We start from the raw sequence: 14169 nt of genomic DNA, 5'->3' as shown, positions 1-14169 counted from the left end.
AGATTCTGGTGGTGTTCGTTGACAGCCAGATGAATGTGAGCCAGCAGTGTGCCTGGTAGCCTAGAAGGCCTGGCTTGTATCAGAAATAGTGTTGCCAGCAGGACCAGGGAGGTGATAATCTCTCAGTACTTGGCACTGGTGAAGCTGTGACTTGAGCACTGTGTTCATTTTTGGGCCCCCTCACTACAAGAAAGACCCTGGCACATGTTCATAGAATGGTAATGAGGCTGGTGTGGGGTCTGGAGCATAAGTCTTGTGAGGAGCAGCTGAGGAAGCTGGGGGTATTTAGTCCGGCGAAGAGGAGGCTTGGGGGGAGACCTCATTGCTCTCTACAACTTCCTGAAGGGGGGTTGTGGTGAGGTGAGGTTCAACCTCTTTTTGTGTGTAACTAGTGACAGGACAAGAGGGAGTGGCTTAGAGTTGTGCCAGGAGAGGTTCTACTGGATGTTCGGAGAAACAACTTCTCAAAAATAGTCATTAGGTATTGGAAAGGTTTGCCCAGGGTGATGGTGGAATCACCATCCCTGCAGACGTCCAAGAAACGTGTAGATGTGGCTCTGAGGGACATAGTGGGCATGCTGGGAGTGGGTTGATGGTTGAACTAGATGACCTTCAGTGGTCTTTTCCAACCTTAAGTCAAAGAATCATAGAACCATAGAGTCATTCGTTCTTCTAAGAACCAGCTACACTCTGAAATGCTATACAGGTTGGTTGGTCCTTCTGATCCTTCTCATTTATGGCTCTGTATTATCTTATCCTCAGTGATCCTGCCGTCCTTCAAGAAAGGTGCTTTAGATATACTTCTGTTATACTTCAGCTTGATTGCTTTAAGTGTATCTCTCAATACCACAGTCCAAGGAAATGTGTGTGTACATTCTTCCGGCTAGATAAATAAATAAAAACACAAAGCATCTCTGAAGCTCGGACTCACTGTGTTTATTAAATGTTTTATTAACTTCATAATGACTCACAAAGAAACATTTTAATTTTGATTGTGTGTTTCTGTCTATGCTCTGATTTCTGTTAAAATCAGCTTTTGGATATGTAGAGGGAGAATTTTTTCGGTGAATAAGTGTGTGTTTAGGGCAGGAATGGATGATCCTTGATTTCACATGGTAGATGTTCTTTACCTGCTCTGTACTCATTTTACAAATCATTTCATGCTGTAACAGTAAACAAATGGTGAATTCTTCATCAGATACGTCTGCTACTGTAAGGTCTTTGTCTGATTTCAAAGTTAAAGTCAGGAGTCAAACTAAAAGAAGAAAAAACTAGTTTGATAAGGACGTATAGAAATTCTGCCTTTCTGTAACACAGCTTTGTTGGAAGTAACCGCGGGAGACAAGTCTCATGCTATCATGGTCAACAAGTCTCGTTTATTAGGTGTTACAGCATCTCATTTATACAATCAGTAATAAGTTCATGCATATTGCAAAAGTAAAGCTCAGGATTGGTGGGTTACACATTACTTCATCTGAGCTTTGTGGTTAGTCTTATGGATACTTTTCCTTTGCAGCTCTGTCTACACCTTGCTACACATCTTGCTTTTCCCTCAGGCCGTCCTTGCCTCTAGATACATATTTCGTCTTTAGCTACATACCCTGTCTTTTCACATCCTGATTTCTCCATAGATGCTTAGCCCGTGATCGGCCCTAGGATAGACCGTCTTTGTCTTTAATCACGTTCATTCTTTTACAATTTAACTAGTGGAATCTCTTCATGTCCTTTCTCATGAAGCCATTCTGCATAAACATTCTCCACATAGATCTGACCCACATCAGACGCACAGCAGCTCCCGCCCCATAGATCTGACCCACATCGGACCCACCACAGCTCTTGACCCATAGATCAGACCCACATCTACCCCACAGCAGCTCCTGCCCCATATATCTTACCAACATCAGCGCCATAGCATCTCCTGCCCCATAGATCAGACCCACATCAGCCAAACAGCAGCTCCTGTCCCATAGATCGGACCCACATCACCCCCACAGCAGCTCCAGCCCCATAGATCTAGCCCCATCAGACCCACAGCAGCTCCAGTCCCATAGATCTTACCCACATCTGCACCACAGCAGCTCCTGCCCCATAGATCTGACCAAAATGTGCCCCAGAGCAGCTCCTGTCCAAGAGATCTGCCCCACAGCAGCTCCTGCCCCATAGATCTGACCCACATCTGCCCCACAGCAGCTCCTGCCCAATAGATCTGACCAACATGTGCCCCACAGCAGCTCCTACACCATAGATCTGACCCACATTAGCCCCACAGCATCTTCTGCCCCATAGATCTGAGGCCCATTAGCCCCACAGCATCTTCTGCCCCATCAATCTTACCCACATCTGCCCCACAGAGCCTTCTGCCCTAAAAATCTGACCCTCATCTGCCCCACACAAGCTCCTGTCTCATAGATCAGAACAACATCAGCACCACAGCAGCTCTTGCCCCATAGATCTGACCCACATCAGCCACACAGCAGCTCCTACCCCATACATCTGACCCACATGTGCCCCACAGCAGCTCCTGCCCCATACATCTGACCCAAATGCGCCCCACAAAAGCTCCTGCCTTATAGATCAGACCATCATCAGCCTCACAAAAGCTCCTGCCCCAGAGATCTGACCCTCATCATCCCCACAGCAGCTCCTGCCCCATAGATCTGACGCCCATCAACCACACAGCATCTTCTGCCCCATCGATCTGACCCACATCTTCCCCACAGAGCCTTCTGCCCTAAAAATCTGACCCACATCAGCCACAGAACAGCTCCTGCCCCATAGATCTGATCCCAATCAGCACCACAGCAGCTCCTGCCCCATAGATGAGACCCACATCTGCCCCACAGCAGCTCCTGCCCCAATAGATCTGACCCACTTCAGCCCCACAGCAGCTCCTGCCTCATAGATCTTACCCACATCTGCCCCACAGCATCTCCTGCCCCATAGATCTGACCCACATGCGCCCTACAGCAGCTCCTGCCCAATAAATCTGACACACATATGCCCCACTGCAGCTCCTGCCTTACAGATCAGACCCTCATCAGCCTCACAACAGCTCCTGCCCCATAGATCTACCCCACAGCATCTCCTGCTACATAGATGTGACCCTCATCCTCCCCACAGCATCTTCTGCCCCATAGATCAGACCCTCAGCAGCAACACAGCAGCACCTGCCCCACAGATATGAACCACATATACCCCACAGCAGCTCCTGCCCCATAGATCTTACCAACATCAGCTCCACAGCAGCACCTACCCCATAGATCTGACCCACATCTGCCCCAAAGCAGCTCCTGCCCATAGATCTGACCCACATCTGCCCCACAGCAGCTCCTGACCCATAGATCTGACCCGCATCAGCCACACAGCAGCTCCTGCCCCATACATCTGACCCACTTGCGCCCCACAGCAGCTTCTGCCTTATAGATCAGACCATCATCAGCCTCACAACAGCTCCTGCCCCATAGATCTACTCCACAGCAGCTCCTGCCCCATAGAACTGACGCTCATCATCCCCACAACAGCTCCTGCCCCATTGATCTGACTCACATCTGCCCCACTGCAGCTCCTGCCCCATAGATCTGACCCACATCTGCCCCGTAGCAGCTCCTGCCCCATATATCTGACCCATATCAGATCCACAGCAACGCCTGCCCCATAGATCTCAACCACATGAGCCCCACAGCAGCTCCTGTCCCACAGATCTGACCCACATAGGCCCCATAGCAGCTCCTGCCCCATAGATCTGACCCTCAGCAGCAACACAGCAGCTCCTGCCCCACAGATCTGACCAACACCAGCACCACAGCAGCTCCTGCCCCATAGATCTGACCAACATCAGCTCCACAGCAGCACCTACCCCATAGATCTGACCCACATCAGCCCCACAGCAGCTCCTGCCACATAGATCTACCGACCTGTGCCCCACAACAGCTCCAGCCCCAAAGATCTGATACCCATGTGCCCCACAACAGCTCCTGCCCAATTGATCTGACCCACATTATCCCCACAGCAGCTCCTGCCCCATAGATCTGACCCACATCAGCCCCAAAGAAGCTCCTGCCCCATAGATCAGACCCACGTCAGCCACACAGCAGCTCCCGCCCCATAGATCTGACCCACATCGGACCCACAACAGCTCCTGCCCCATAGATCAGACCCACATCTACCCCACTGCAGCTCCAGCCCCATATATCTTACCAACATCAGCGCCATTGCATCTCCTGCCCCATAGATCTGACACACATCACCCCCACAGCAGCTCCTGCCCCATAGATCTGACCCACGTCTTCCCCACAGCAGCTCCTGCCCCATAGATCTCAACCACATGAGCCACACAGCAGCTCCTGTCCCACAGATCTGACCCACATAGGCCCCACAGCAGCTCCTGCCCCATAGATCTAACCAACATCAGCTCCACAGCAGCTCCTTCCCTATAGATCTGACCCACATAAGACCCAGAGCAGCACCTGTTCCGTAGATCTGACACACATCATCCCGACAACTGCTCCTGCCTTAAAGATCTGATATACATGTGCCCCACAGGAGCTCCTGCCCCATAGATCTGACCCACATCAGCCCCACAGCAGCTCCAGCCCAGTAGATCTGACACACAGCGGCTCCTGCCCCATAGATCTGACCCACGTGCACACCACAGCAGCTCCTGCCTTAAAGATCAGTCCCTCAACAGCCTCACAACAGCTCCTGCCCCATAGATCTACCCCACAGCATCTTCTGCCCCATAGATCTGACCCTCAGCAGCAACACAGCAGCACCTGCCCCACAGATATGACCCACATATACCCCACAGCAGCTCCTGCCACATAGATATTACCAACATCAGCTCCAGAGCAGTACCTACCCCATAGATCTGACCCACATCTGCCCCAAAGCAGCTCCTGCCCCATAGATCTGACCCACATGTGCCCCACAGCAGCTCCTGCCCCATACATAAGACCCACATGTGCCTCACAGCAGCTCCTGCCCCATAGATCTGACCCACATCAGCCACACAGCAGCTCCTGCCCCATAGATCTGACCCTCATCATCCCCACAGAAGCTCCTGCCCCATTGATCTGACCCTCAGTAGCAACACAGCAGCTCCCACCCCACAGATCTGACCAACACCAGCCTCACAGCAGCTCCTGCCCCATGCATCTGACCCACAGCAGCTCCTGCCCCATTGATCTGACTCACATCTGCCCCACTACAGCTCCTGCCCCAAAGATCTGACACACATCTGCCCCATATCAGCTCCTGCCCCATATATCTGACCCATATCAGCCACACAGCAGCTCCTGACCCATAGATCTGACCCACATCGGACCCACAACAGCTCCCGCCCCATAGATCTGACCCACATCGGACCCACAACAGCTCCTGCCCCATAGATCAGACCCACATCTACCCCACTGCAGCTCCTGCCCCATATATCTTACCAACATCAGCGCCATAGCATCTCCTGCCCCATAGATCTGACACACATCACCCCCACAGCAGCTCCTGCCCCATAGGTCTAGCCCCCATCAGACCCACAGAAGCTCCAGTCCTATAGATCTGACCCACATCTACCCCAAAGCAGCACCTGCCCCATAGATCTGACACACAGCACATCCACAGCAGCTCCTGCCCCATAGATCTGACCCACATAGGCCCCACAGCATCTCCTGCCCCACAGATCTAACCTACATCAGCTCCACAGCACCTCCTTCCCTATAGATCTGACCCACATAAACCCACAGCAGCACCTGTTCCGTAGATCTGACACACATCATCCCCACAACTGCTCCTGCCCCAATGATCTGATATACATGTGCCCCACAGGAGCTCCTGCCCCATAGATCTGACCCACATCTGCCCCACAGCAGCTCCTGCCCAGTAGATCTGACCCACAGCAGCTCCTGCCCCATAGATCTGACCAACATGTGCCCCAGAGCAGATACTGCCCGATAGATCTGACCCACAACTACCCCACAGCAGCTCCTGCCCCATATATCCGACCCACATCTGCACTACAGCAGCTCCTGCCCCATAGATCCCACTCACATGTGCCCCAGAGCAGATACTGCCCGATAGATCTGACCCACAACTACCCCACAGCAGCTCCAGTCCCATAGATCTGACCCACATCTGCACTACAGTAGCTCCTGCCGCATTCATCTGACTCATATATGCCCCACAGCTACTCCTGCCCCATAGATCTGACCAACATCTATCCCACAGCAGCTCCTGCCCCATAGATCTCACTCACATGTGCCCCAGAGCAGATCCTGCCCCATAGATCTGACACACAACTACCCCACAGCAGCTCCTGCCCCATAGATCTGATCCAAATCAGCCCCACACCTGCTCCTGCCCCATAGATCTGACCCACATCAGCCCCACACCAGTTCCTGGCCCATTGATCTGACCCACACCAGCCCAGGGGGAATAATATATATGCCCCATAGATCTGACCCACATCAGCCCCACACCAGCTCCTGCCCCATTGATCTGAACCATATCAGCCACACAGCAGCTCCTGCCCCATAGATCTGACCCACATGAGCCCCACAGCTACACCTACCCATAAATCTGAACCACATGTGTCCCACAGCAGCTCCTGCCCCATAGATCTGACCCACAGCAGCTCGTGCCCCATAGATCTGACCCACCTCTGCCTCACAGCAGCTCCTGCCCCATACTTCTGACGGACAGATGCTCCTGCTCAATTGATCTAAACCCCATCAGTCCCACAGCTGCTCCCTCCCCATAGATCTGACCCACATGTGCCACAGAGAAGCTCCTGACAAATAGATCTGACCCACATCAGTCCCACAGCAGCTCCTGCCCCATAGATCTTACACCAATGAGACCAACAGCACCACCTGCCCCATAGATCTGACCCACATCAGCCCCAAAGCAGCACCTTTTCCAAAAAACTGACCCAAATCAGCCCCAGAGCAGCTTCTGCCCCATAGATCTGACCCACAACATCTCCTGCCCCATAGATCAGACCCACATCTACCCCACAGCAGATCCTTCCCAATAGATCTGACCCACTACTGCCCCACTGCATCTCCTACCCCATATTTCTGACCCACAGCAGCTCCTACCGAAATGATCTAACCCCCATAAGCCCCAAAGCGGCTCCTGCCCCATAGATCTGACCCACATCTACCCCACAGCAGCTCCTGCCCCATAGATGTGACCCACATCAGCCCCAGAGACTCTCCTGTCCCATAGATCTCTCCCACAGCAGCTCCTTCCCCATAGATCTGACACACAGCAGCACCTGCCCCATAGATCTGTCCCACATCAGCCACACAGCAGCTCCTGTCCCAAAGATCTGCCCCACAGCAGCTCCTGCCCCATAGATCTGACTCATATTTGCCTGACAGCAGCATCTGCCCCATAGATCTTACCCACATAATCTCCACAGTAGCTCCTGCCCCATTGTTCGGACCCACATCTGCCCCACATCAGCTACTGCCCCATATATCTGACCCACGACAGCCCCACAGCAGCTCCTGCCCCATAGATCTGACCCACATCAGCCCCACAGCAGCTCCTGACAAATAGATCTTACCCACATCAGCCCCACAGCAGCTTCTGCCCCATAGATCTGAACCACAGCATCTCCTGCCCCAAATATCTGACCCACATCATCTCCACAGCATCTCCTGCCCCATAGATTTGAACCACAGCATGTCCTGCCCCAAATATCTGACCCAAATCTGCCCCACAGCAGCTCCTGCCCCATAGATCTGACCTACATCAGCCCCCAGCAGCTCCTGGCCCATAGATCTTACCCACATCATCTCCACAGCATCTCGTGCCCCATAGTTCTGACCCACATCTGACCCATAGCAGCTCCTGCCCCATAGATCTGACCCTCATCAGTCACACAGCAGCTCCTGCCCCATAGATCTGACCCACATCATCCCCACAGCAGATCCTTCCCCATTGATCAGACCCACATCTTCCCCACAGCAGCACCTCCCTCATAGACCCGACCCACATGTGCCTCACAGCAGCTCCTGCTCCATAGATGTGACCCACATCAGCCCCACAGCAGCACCTTCCCTATAGATCTGACCCACATCATATCCACAGTAGCTCCTGCCCAATAGATCAGTCCCACCTCTGCCCCACCTCAGCTCCTGCCCCAAAGATGTGACCCACATCGGACACACAGCAGCTCCTGCCCGATACATCTGGCTCACATATGCCCGACAGCAGCTTCTGCCCCATAGACCTACACCCACAGCATCTCCTGCCCCATTGATAAGACCAACATCAGCCCCACAGCAGCTCCTGCCCCATAGATCTGACACACATATGCCCCACAACAGCTCCTGCCCCATAGATCCGACCCCCCTCAGCCCCACAGCAGCTCCTTCCCCATAATTCTGACCCTCATCTGCCCCACAGCTACTCCTGCCCCATAGATCAGACCCACATCTTTCCCAAAGCAGCTCCTGCCTCCTAGATCTGACCCACACGTGCCCCACAGCAGCTCCAACCCCATAGATCTGAACAACATGAGACCCACTGCAGTTCCTGTCCCATAGATCTGAACAACATGAGACCCACTGCAGCTCCTGCCCAATAGATCTGCCCCATGGCAGCTCCTGCCCCATAGATCTGACCCATATCAGACACACAGCAGCGCCTGCCCCATAAATCTGATCCACATCTACCCCACTGCATATCCTGCTTGCATAGATCTGACCCACAGCAGCTCCTGCCCTAAAGATACGACACACATCAGCCCCACAGCAGCTCCTGCCGCATAGATGAGACCCCCATCAGCCCGAAAACATATTCTCCCACATAGATGTGATGAAAATCTGCCCCACAGCAGATCCTGCCCCATTGTTCTGACCCACATCTGCCCCACAGCAGCTCCTGCCCCATAGATCTGACCCACATCTGCCCCACAGCAGCTCCTGCCCCATAGATCTGACCCACATCTGCCCCACAGCAGCTCCTGCCCCATAGAACTGACCCACATCAGCCCCACAGCAACTCCTGCCCCATAGATCAGACCCACATCTGCCCCATAGGAAATCCTGCCCCATTGATCTGACCCAAATCATTCCCACAGAAGCTCCTGCCCCATATATCTGACCCACATGTGATCCAGAGCAGCTTCTGCCCCATAGATCAGACCCACATCTGCCCCACAGCAGCTACTGCCCATAGATCTGACCCACATCTGCTCCACAGCAGCTCCAGCCCCATAGATCTGACGCACATGTGACCCACAGCAGCTCCTGCCCCATAGAAATGTCCCACATCAGCCCCATAGACGCTCCTGCCCCATAGATCTGACCCACATCAGCCCCACAGAAGCTCCTGCCCCATAGGTCTGATCCACATGTGCCCCACAGCAGCTCCTGCCCAATAGATCTGACCTACATCAGCCCCACAGCAGCTCCTGCCCAATAGATCAGATCCACATCTCCCCCACAGCAGTTCCTGCCCCATAGATCTGACCCACATCTACCCGACAGCTTATCCTGCCCCATAGATCTGGCCCACATCAGCCCCATAGAAGCTCCTGCCCCACAGATCTGATCCACATGTGCCCCACAGCAGATCCTGCCCCATAGATCTGACCCACAGCATCACCTGCCCCATAGATCTGACCCACAGCATCTCCAGCCCCATAGATCTGACCCACATCTGCCCCACAGCAGCTACTGCCCCATAGATCTGACCCACATCTGCACCACAGCAGCTCCTGGCCCATCAAGATGACCCATATCTGCCCCACAACAGCTCCTGCCCCATAGATCTTACCAACATCAGCCCCACAGCAGCTACTGACCCATAGATCTGACCCAAATCATCAGCCACACAGCAGCTCCTGCCCCATTGATCTGACCCTCATCAGCCACACAGCAGCTCCTGCCCAATAGAACTGACCCATATCAGCCCCACAGCAACTCTTGCCCCATAGATCAGACCCACATCTGCCCCATAGCAGCTCCTGCCCCATAGATCTGACCCAAATCATCCCCACAGCAGCTCCTGCCCCATATATCTGACCCACATGTGATCCAGAGCAGCTCCTGCCCCATAGATCAGACCCACATCTGCCCCACAGCAGCTACTGCCCATAGATCTGACCCACATCTGCCCCACTTCAGCTCCTGCCCTATTGATCTGACCCACATCTGCCCCACAGCAGCTCCTGCCCCATAGATCTGACTCACATGTGACCCACAGCATCTCCTGCCCCATAGAAATGTCCCACATCAGCCCCATAGAAGCTCCTGCCCCATAGATCTGACCCACATCAGCCCCACAGAAGCTCCTGCCCCATAGGTCTGATCCACATGTGCCCCACAGCAGCTCCTGCCTCATGGATCTGACCCACATCAGCCCCACAGCAGCTCCTGCTCAATAGATCAGATGCACATCTCCCCCACAGCAGTTCCTGCCCCATAGATCTGACCCATATCTACCCGACAGCAGATCCTGCCCCATAGATCTGGCCCATATCAGCCCTATAGAAGCTCCTGCCCCATAGATCTGATCCACATGTGCCCCACAGCAGCTCCTGCCTCATATATCTGAACCCCAGCAGGCAAACATCAGCTCCTGCCCCATAGATCTAGCCCACATTGTCCCACCGCATCTCCTACCATATAGTTCTGATCCACATCATCTCCACAGTTGCTCCTGCCCCATAGATCTGCCCCACAGCAGCTCCTGCCACATAGATCTGACCCACATATGCCCCAGAGCAGCTCCTGCCCCATAGATCTAACCCACATGTGCCCCACACAGCTCCTGCCACATAGATCTGACGCACATGTGACCCACAGCATCTCCTGCCCCATACATCTGAACCACATCTTCATCAGAGCATCTCCTGCCCCATAGATCTGACCCCCTTGTGCCCCACAACAGCTCCTACCCCATATATCTGATACACATGTGCCCCATAGCAGCTCCTGCCTCATATATCTGAACCTCAGCAGGCAAACATCAGCTCCTGCCCCATATACCTGAGCCAAATCTGCCCCACAGCAGCTCCTGCCCCATAGATCTGACCCATATCAGTCCCACAGCAGCTATTGCCACATAGATCTGACCCACAGCAACTCCTGTCCCAAAGATATGACCCACATCTACCCCACAGAAGCTCCTGCCCCATAGATCTGACCCACATATGCCCCAGAGCAGCTCCTGCACAATAGAAGTTACCCCCATCAGCCCCACAGCATCTTCTGCCCCATAGATCTGACCACCATCTTCACCACAGCAGCCTTCTGCCCCATAGATCTGACCCACGTGTGCCCCACAGCAGCTCCTGCCCATTGACCTGACACACATGTGCCCCATAGCAGCACCTGCACCATAGATCTGACCCACCTCTACCCCACAGCAGCTCCTGCCCCATGGATATGACCTACAGCAGATCCTGTCCCAGAGATCTGCCCCACAGAATTTCCTGCCCCTAAGATTTGACCCACAAGTGCCCCACAGCAGTTCTACCCCCATAGATCTGACACACATACGCCCCACAGCAGCTCCTGCCCAACAGATCAGAAGCACATCAGCCCCACAGCACCTCGTGCCTCATAGATCTGACCCACATCTGCCCCACAGCAGCTACTCCCCATAGATCTGACCCACATCACCCCAACAGCTACTCCTGCCCGTTAAATCTGACCCACTTCTGCCCCACAGCAGCGCCTGCCCCATAGATCTGACCCACATCTACCCCACAGCAGCTTCTGCCCCATATATCTGACCCACCTCTACCCCACAGCAGATATTTCCCAATAGATCTGACCCACATCTGCCTCACAGCAGCTCTTGCCCTATAGAACTTACCGCAATCAGCCCCACAGCAGCTCCTGCCCCATATACCTGACCAAAATCTGCCCCATAGCAGCTCCTACCCCATAGATCTGAGCCACATCATCCCCACAGCAGCTCCTGCCCCATAGATCTGACCCACATATACCCCACAGCAGCGCCTCCCCCTTGGATGTGACCCACATGTGCCCCACAGCAACTCCAGCCCCATAGATCTGACAAAAATGTGCCCCACATCATCTCCTGCCCCATAGATCTGACCCCAATCAGCACTACATCAGCTCCTGCCCCATAGATCTGACCCAAATCAGCCCCACAGCAGCTCCTGCCCCATAGATCTGATCCACATCCGCCCCACTACATCTCCTGCCCCATAGATATGAACCATACCTGCCCCACAGCAGCTCCTGCCCCATAGATCTGACCCACATATACCGCAGAGCAGCTCCTGCCCCATAGATCTGACACACATGTGCACCACAGCAGCTCCTGTCCCATAGATCTGATGCCAATAAGCCCCACAGCAGATCCTGCCCCATAGATCTGACCTACATCAGCTCCACAGCAGCTCCTGACCCATTGATCTGACCTACATCTGCCCCACAGCAGCTACTGCCCCATAGATCTGATACACATGTGCCCCATAGCAGTTTCTACCCCATAGATCTGACCCACATCTGCCCCACTTCAGCTCCTGCCCTATTGATCTTACCCACATGTGCCCCACAACAGCTACTGCCCCATAGATCTGATAAACATGTGCCCCATAGCAACTTCTACCCCATAGATCTGACCCACATCAGCCCCGCAGCAGCTCCTGCCCCATAAATCTGACCCACATCAGCTCCTGCCCCATAGATCTCACCCCAATTAGCCCCACAGCAGCACCTGCCTTATAGACCTGTCCCACATGTTCCCCACAGCAGCTCCTGCCCAATAGATAAGAACCCCCTCTGCCCCACATAGGTCCTGCCCCATTGATCTGACCCACCTCTACCCCACAGCAGCTCCTGCCCTATAGATCTTACCGCAATCATTCCCAGATCGGATCCTGCCCCATATATCTCACCCACATCTGCCCCATAGCAGCTCCTGCCCCATATATCTTAGCCACATCATCCCCAAAGCTGCTTCTGTACCATAGATCTGACCCACATCTACCCCACAGCAGCTCCTTCCCAATAGATCTGACCCACATCTGCCTCACAGCAGCTCCTGCCCTATAGATCTTACCGCAATCATCCCCACTGCAGCTCCTGCCCCATAGATCTGACCCACATCTGCCCCATAGCAGATCCTGCCCCATAGATCTGAGCCACATCATCCACACAGCAATTCCTGCCCCATAGATCTGACCCACATATACCCCACAGCAGCGCATGCCACATAGATCTGACCCATATCAGCCACACAGCAGCTCCTGCCCCATAGATCTGACCCACATGTGCACCAAAGAAGCTCCTGTCCATAGATCTGACGCCAAGCAGCACCACAGCAGCTCCTGCCCCATAGATCTGACCCACATCAGCTCCACAGCAGTTCCTGACCCATAGATCTGACCTACATCTGCCCCACAGCAGCTCCTGCCCCATAGATCTGATACACATATGCCCCATAGCAGCTCCTGCCCCATAGATCTGACCCACATCTTCCCCACAGCAGCACCTGCCCCACAGACCTGAACCACATGTGCCCCAGAGCAGCTCCTGCTCCGTAGATCTGACCCACTTCAGCCCCACAGCAGCTCCTGCCCAATAGATCAGACCCACCTCTGCCCCACAGCAGCTTCTGCCCCATTGATCTGACCCACCTCTACCCCACAGCAGATCCTTCCCAATAAATCTGACCCACATCTGCCTCACAGCAGGTCCTGCCCTATTGATCTTAGCGCAATCATCCCCGTAGCAGCTCCTGCCCCATATATCTCACCCATATATGCCCCATAGCAGCTCCTGCCCCATAGATCAGAGCCACAACATCCCCACAGCAGCACCTGCCCCATAGATCTGACCCACATCTACCCCACAGCAACTCCTGCCCCGTATATCTGACCCTCATGTGCCCCACTGCAGCTCCTGCCCCATAGATCTGACACACATATGCCCCAGAGCACCTCCTGCCCAATAGATCTGACCACAATCAGCCCTACAGCAGCTGCTGCCCCATAGATCGGACCCGCATCAGCTCCACAGCAGCTCCTGCCACATAGATCTGACCCACATTGTCTCACATCATCTCCTACCACATAGTTCTGACCCACATCATCTCCACAGTTGCTCCTGCCCCATATATCTGACCCACAGCAGCTACTGCCCCATAGATCTGACTCTCATCTGCACCAAAGCTGCTCCTGCT

The 14169-nt window shown here is 54.0% G+C and overlaps 1 protein-coding gene across 1 annotated transcript in view; it reads left to right on the top strand.

Annotated features, from left to right (window-relative positions):
• Positions 1 to 14169, top strand: part of LOC146755869 (rho GTPase-activating protein 32-like) — a 444455-nt gene that overhangs the window by 239822 nt on the left and 190464 nt on the right. The window lies entirely within an intron of this gene.

Source organism: Coturnix japonica, chromosome 29 (assembly GCF_054131305.1).
Source record: "Coturnix japonica strain WE chromosome 29, WE-NBRP24, whole genome shotgun sequence".
NCBI classification, from domain to species: domain Eukaryota; kingdom Metazoa; phylum Chordata; class Aves; order Galliformes; family Phasianidae; genus Coturnix; species Coturnix japonica.
The sequence above is the reverse complement of the archived record's forward strand: the minus strand, read 5'-3'. Positions and strand labels throughout refer to the sequence as shown.